The 6549-nt window shown below is 37.1% G+C and overlaps 1 pseudogene; it reads left to right on the forward strand.

The window, feature by feature from the left end:
• Positions 1 to 2900: 2900 nt before the first annotated feature.
• Positions 2901 to 3019, forward strand: LOC148537677 (5S ribosomal RNA; annotated as a pseudogene).
• Positions 3020 to 6549: the final 3530 nt, after the last annotated feature.

Genomic DNA, 6549 nt, shown 5'->3' on the forward strand with positions numbered 1-6549 from the left:
AGGAAATTTATCCGAGACAAACAGGACTACGAATTGAACAATATCAAACACTGGAGTAGATTTCCTAAACAAAGACCAAAACCAAAAACATACAATAAGGAGGAGAATAGATGGCTACGTAGTACATATCAGAAAAAGAAACCATCGCCACATAAAGATGAGGATGAATCACCATACAACAGAGGAATACAGAAAAACAACAGATTCAACACATTACAAAGGCTGGATTCCATTAGCGACACTGATTTTTTATCCCCAGGAACTCATCCCACTCCGCAACGCACGAGAAGGCCCTTTTTCAGAGAAACAACCAAATTGGCATCACCAATGAAAAGAAGAATCGGAGAAGAAGAGGAACACGAGGGGGCAAACGGAAGAACATACAAAAGAAGAAACCTACACCATTAGATCCAACAGCACATGGAATTTTCAACTTAACCCAACATCAGCTTACACCACCTGAAATTTCTCTGCTCAGCAAAGGACTTAACTTTGCTCCAACAAGCAATATGAATAAATTCGAAACCTTTATTGATTTAAATAAATTTATTAGGAACCTCACACTAAAAAGACATTACCTAAAGAAGGAAAATGCAATTGTAAATAACTTTGAGATGCAAAAATCTAAATCTGGCCTGAAGGGGAAGTCAAAATACTATCCGATTGAGTCCAAAGGAAGTCACATCAACATATTTTATGAAATGGTGAAAAAGGAACTTTGCGATGAAGAATTTGTGCCAACAAAGAAGCAGAATCTTAAGAACAGTGAAAAACAGGCACTAAGAAATCTGAAAAAGAACACAAATATTGTTTTGAAACCAGCTGACAAGGGGCGGGGACTAGTACTTATGGATCGATCTTATTATTTGAAAGAAGCAAACCGACTTTTGGGGGACAAGGACTCATATATCTTACTTGAACAAGATCCCCTTAATGAATATATTGATGAACTAAGAACACTATTGGTATTTGGATTACACAATGAGATTTTAGATAAAAACGAATTCCAATACCTTATGAATACTAGTCCCATAACCCCCATTTTTTATTTCCTACCTAAAGTACATAAATCAATGGTAGAGCCTCCAGGAAGACCAATAATTGCTGGAATTGAATCACTCACTTCACACATTTCTGAGTATGTTGATATCTTCCTAAAGAAGTATGTACAAAACTTAGAGTCGTACTTAAAAGACACGACTCATGTTTTACAAGCAGTGGAAAACCTAGCATGGAAAGAAAGCTACTCCTGGGTTACCATAGATGTTCAATCATTGTACACTTGTATTGAACACCACAAAGGAATTAACACTTGTAGATACTTTCTTAATCAAGACCCTTCAATGAACCCAACACATAGAGAATTTTTATGTGATTTAATGGCTTTTATCTTGGAACATAATTATTTTAGATTTTTGGACCAATTTTACAGACAAATATGTGGAACAGCAATGGTGACGACGTTTGCACCCAACTTTGCGAATTTATTCATGGGATGTTGGGAAGAGGAGTATGTATATAATAACAATCCTTTTAAAAATAATATCATTTTTTATAAGAGATATATTGATGATATTTTAATGATTTGGGAAGGTTCAGAAGAGAATTTTAAATCGTTTTTATCACATATATCCGACAACAATATGAATTTGAAATTTACTTCCAATTTTAATAGAACTTCCATAGAATTTCTGGACTTGGTATTGACAGGGGATAATGAGATGATCTGCACAAGTAACTACATTAAAAAAGTTGATACAAACAGTTACTTACATTATAAAAGTAATCATCTGAAGAGTTGGAAGGACAATATTCCGTATTCACAATTCCACAGGATCAAACGTAATTGTAGTAATCCAACTATGTGTGATCAACAGATCCAAATCTACCAAGAAAGATTTCAAAATAAAGAATACCCGGAAGAAATAATTGGGAGAGCAATTCAAAAAACTACAAATCTGGTGAGGTCCGAATTACTAATATATAAACAGAAGGTGAAAGAAGAAAATAAAATAATCCCCTTCATCACCACCTATAGTGGACAGGAAAAAAAGATAAGGGCGACACTTTCAAAACATTGGAACATCTTGCTGTTGGACCCTATTTTAAAGGATGTGATTCCACCAAAGCCACCCACTGTGTTCCGGAAAGCCAAAAGCCTTAAAGACTCGTTAGCACCAAGTCTCCTGAGAAGTGACACAACAGAACCCATTAGAACATTACCAAAATGTGTTGGATGTTACAAATGTGGTCGATGCAATATCTGTAAATATTTGAATCCACAAAGGAAGATCTTTAAGAATCATGATAATTCGAAGGAATATAAAATAAAGGAATTCATGAACTGTAATTCTACATCAGTGATCTACCTGTTAGAGTGTTCATGTGGTACTAAATATGTGGGAAAAACAAAGAGGCCCGTCAAGTTAAGGATGCAGGAACATGTGAGGAATATCAAGAATAAAGTATAAAATCACATGGTCTCAAGACATTTTAATACACACCATGGATCCAACCCAGAAGAATTGTCCTTTAAAGCAATAGAACATGTAACCATGGGAGAGAGAGGGGGAGATCTGGGCAAGAAACTTGCTCAACGTGAAATGTTCTGGATCTTCGAATTAAACACTTTATTTCCCATGGGGTTTAACGATAACTATGAAATAGCTCCTTTTATATGACTTAAGACACAATGATAGCGGTATAATATACGTTATCATGTACCAAGGCGATTAAAGACAACTTTATAGATATAAAAAAAAGGAAGCAAAAGTTTGGACTACAGTATTATTATTAAAACATGTTCTTATTTATGATATGGAGGGTGATGAAGCTGAAATGCGATTGATTACAGGTCCTCGTGGAGCAAAGTCCATAAATCTATGCATAAGTGAACACATACCTACAACCATACCAACATGTCAATGCCCAATCTCGTCTGATCTTGGAAGCGAAGCATGATTGGGCCTGGTCAGTACTTGGATGGGGGACCTCCTAGGAAGACCAGGTGTTGTAGTAAAATTGTGAATGGGAATAAAATGGCATATAGAATATGATATGGCTCCGAGTCTTGTTTTTCAATTTTGCACCTGCATCAGTCACCTTTCCATCTAACATGTAATTTTTATGAATATAAACCTATTATTTAGTTGGTATCCATAGACTATTGTCTTTTTGTATAGTTCACTTTCTGCATTGACAATCAGGGAATGGAGTCTCTGATTAAATAGCTCATCATATTTGTGTCTGCCTTAATTTTCTCCTCTTTTTCAGGATACGTGTTAATGGTCAATAAAGACGTTTAGCATCCCAGAATAAGAATGCTAATTCCTCCCAGTTCTTTATTGAATGGCACTGGTCATAGCATCTAGGAACTACAAAGATGGCTGCCACAGGTTATGAAAGAACTACCAAGATGGCCGCCGTCCCTATCCGAAGTATTATAACGATCCATAAATATTGGAAGAACAGTGATGGAATACAAACAGTCAAGGAAAAACATTGAACATCTTATGTTAAGAATGGCAAACCTCTGTTTTCCGATTGACCCCGATTAGTGTTTGACATAGCACTCAAAACCATAAAGATGACTGCTACAAGTGTTAAAAGAACTACAAAAATGGCCGCCGGCTTCATGTAAAAGAACTACAAAAATGGCCTCCGCTTTAATGTAAAAAAACTACAAAAATGGCTGCCGCCTTCATCTAAAACGACCTCATGGTCTACTAATACAATTACAAGCGAGCGACACATCCTCCGGTGGGGACCTGGAGATGGAAAAATAACATCTTAATAGCTATTTAGTGGTGATGTAATATGGGGACTGGTAGTCACTTAACCAATACTACATGGAACAGGAAGTGACGCGGTGCGCTCATCCTGTGTTCTCCCTGCGTTCCACCTAGACTGGCATTATGTTAAACCAATACCAGCCCGCGGACCACATGACCGGAAATGACGGGGTGTGCCTCACATGCGTTCCACTTGGACAGAACTATAATCATGAAGCAGAAAAACATTGACTCACATAATTTATTTGCTTTCTATGTTTTATATTGTTTATAATGAGTGCCATAATACAAATTTTATTGTTAAAATCTGGACATTATATGGCTTTTTGACCTGAAATAGGTAACAGGAAATGATGTCACGAAATGAGGACATGTGCTTCCTGTACTTAAGGTATATAAAGCCTGCTCTGTCTCTATGCATACACTTCCCCTTGATGAAGTCCAGAGGACGAAACGCGTTGGGACCCTGACCTTGCACTTTATGAACTCTTCCCAAAATACTGCTGGAAAAGATAAGCTATAAATCCGATTTATTTTAGAAAATATATATTTATTTTTCACTAAAAATCGCTATTTATTATCTTTTAGTACTAGCTTTTTATCCATTATTTCTGTGTATTTATGTCATTGTGTGTTGTCTATGAATTGTTTTATTTAATTAAAAAAATTTTATGCACATTATTTATGCAGTTTTAAATATATTTATTCATATATATTACACGGGTGTATTTATTGCACAAAGTCACTTGTATGTCACGGTCCTGGATAAGGACAAGGATATAAACACAAAAAATTGTTTTTGCACAGGTTGCGAGATTTGCACAGGTTTAATTGGTTCACTGTATATGCACTAGGAGGCGCTTGTGGTCAGCTATATTGTCATATATATATATATATATATATAGTACTTGTGTACTTTACGGACTCATTACCTTATTAAGTGTCCAGCATCATTCCCTACCATCCAAGTGAGCACAGAGAGGGAATATAACCATGTGGCAAGCGCAGCGAGCCCACGAGGGGACAACTTTCACCTAAAGTTTTCTATAATAAGGTAATGAGTCCGTAATGTACACAAGTACCATATATATATATACACACACATATATATATATAGAAGAAAGTGGTGTAAGTGGCGCACTAAATCTAGAAAGTCAGATGACGTAGAAGCAAACAAGCAAGTAACCCCAAAAAAACACACTCCCTCGTAAGGTGGCTGCCAATCCTTCCTGGATATGATCTATTCAGAAAAACCATATATAGAAAATTGTTTATAGAGGTGAAGGAACGGCGCCTTCAGTGTATCAATTTCATAGCAAATGTCCATACATTCTTTGCAGTTCCAGGGTGATCTCCACGACCAACATCCCACGTTGAATTTATCTCAAAATAAATTAGAAAATAAAGAACATAGTGTAACCTGATAAATACAATAATAGTGCATATATATGCAGCAGTGTTCTCATGCAATAGAGAAGTGATGTGACCAGATGACAGTGTAGACAGCACTCCACACGTGCTCTTAGTAACTGTGTTCAAAAAGCACCAGTACCCATTTAGATAAAAAAGCCTCATACCAGCTATATTCTTTCTATGGATCAGCACAAAAGAAATCTTTTTCTGCGAATTTCCATTCCATTCCAATTCATAAAACCATGAAGTGTATGTCAGTGAGAAACAGAAAAAAAGCCTCCAATAGTGTAATACGTTTTAAACATATACACTTTAATAACATACAAAAAAAGACTCGTACAATATAAAAGTAATCAGTAAGCTTATCTGTCCCAATGTAATGGAGGTGTACCAGGAAGGTTAATTCTCCATCTCAACGTGTTTCGTCCCTCTGGGTCTCTGGGGACTTCTTCAGGAGTGAAATAAGCAATTCAATGTTAGGTTAGTATTGATTGTTTGTTGTGCGTGCATATTTAATGCTCCTTGTAACTTTGAACTTGACAATTTACCGATCTATAGTCTATTGCTCATTTAATCCTCCTGGTACCAGGGTCCCCAACATAAAAATCCAATATGCCTCTCTCGTGCAAAGGACACCGAACCTGTCCCCCCCTACATGTGGGTGACACTTGTTCAATCCCCTGTACCGAGAGTACTCTAACATCACCCCCATGACACTGGGTAACATGCCTCGATACACTGTGTTGGCAATTTTTCTTAATCACATTTCTTCTGTGCTCCAGGAACCTCGTATTAAGACTTCTAATTGTCCGGCCCACATACTGCTTTCCACATTTACATGTGATTAGATATAAAACATATATTACTCTATTACTTACCTTCTGAAGAAACTGCCATTTTAATCAGGCAGAGAAACGCATCAAGGACATCTATAGGGACATTATTTGAACCAGTCCTGACCCCCTGCATACTTGTGGATTTTTACCGGATGATATTTGTGGAGACTCGGATGCTGGATGTGATTCCCTATATACACGCTACATGCTACAAAGAATAGCACCGGAGCCTAGCCAGGAGCGTTCGATACAAGATTGTGAGTACGCCCAATACTATTCCATACAGGGTGGTACATGACCTATGAATGGTAGTGAATACCCATTACTCCTTGGCGATTAACGGCGGGTGCAGCATTACCAGCGGTGATGACTGATGTCAGATTGTTAAACGGGATACTGCCAGTGAGAGCTCTCAAACACCGGAGCAGTTGTTACTATTATATCCAACTGATGTTTGCTTTTTATAAGGAGAAGCCACTAAAGAGGTATTATTCCTCACCTGATGAAAG

The sequence above is a fragment of the Taudactylus pleione genome, unplaced genomic scaffold (assembly GCF_031769625.1).
Source record: "Taudactylus pleione unplaced genomic scaffold, aTauple2 ptg000046l, whole genome shotgun sequence".
Lineage (NCBI taxonomy): Eukaryota > Metazoa > Chordata > Amphibia > Anura > Myobatrachidae > Taudactylus > Taudactylus pleione.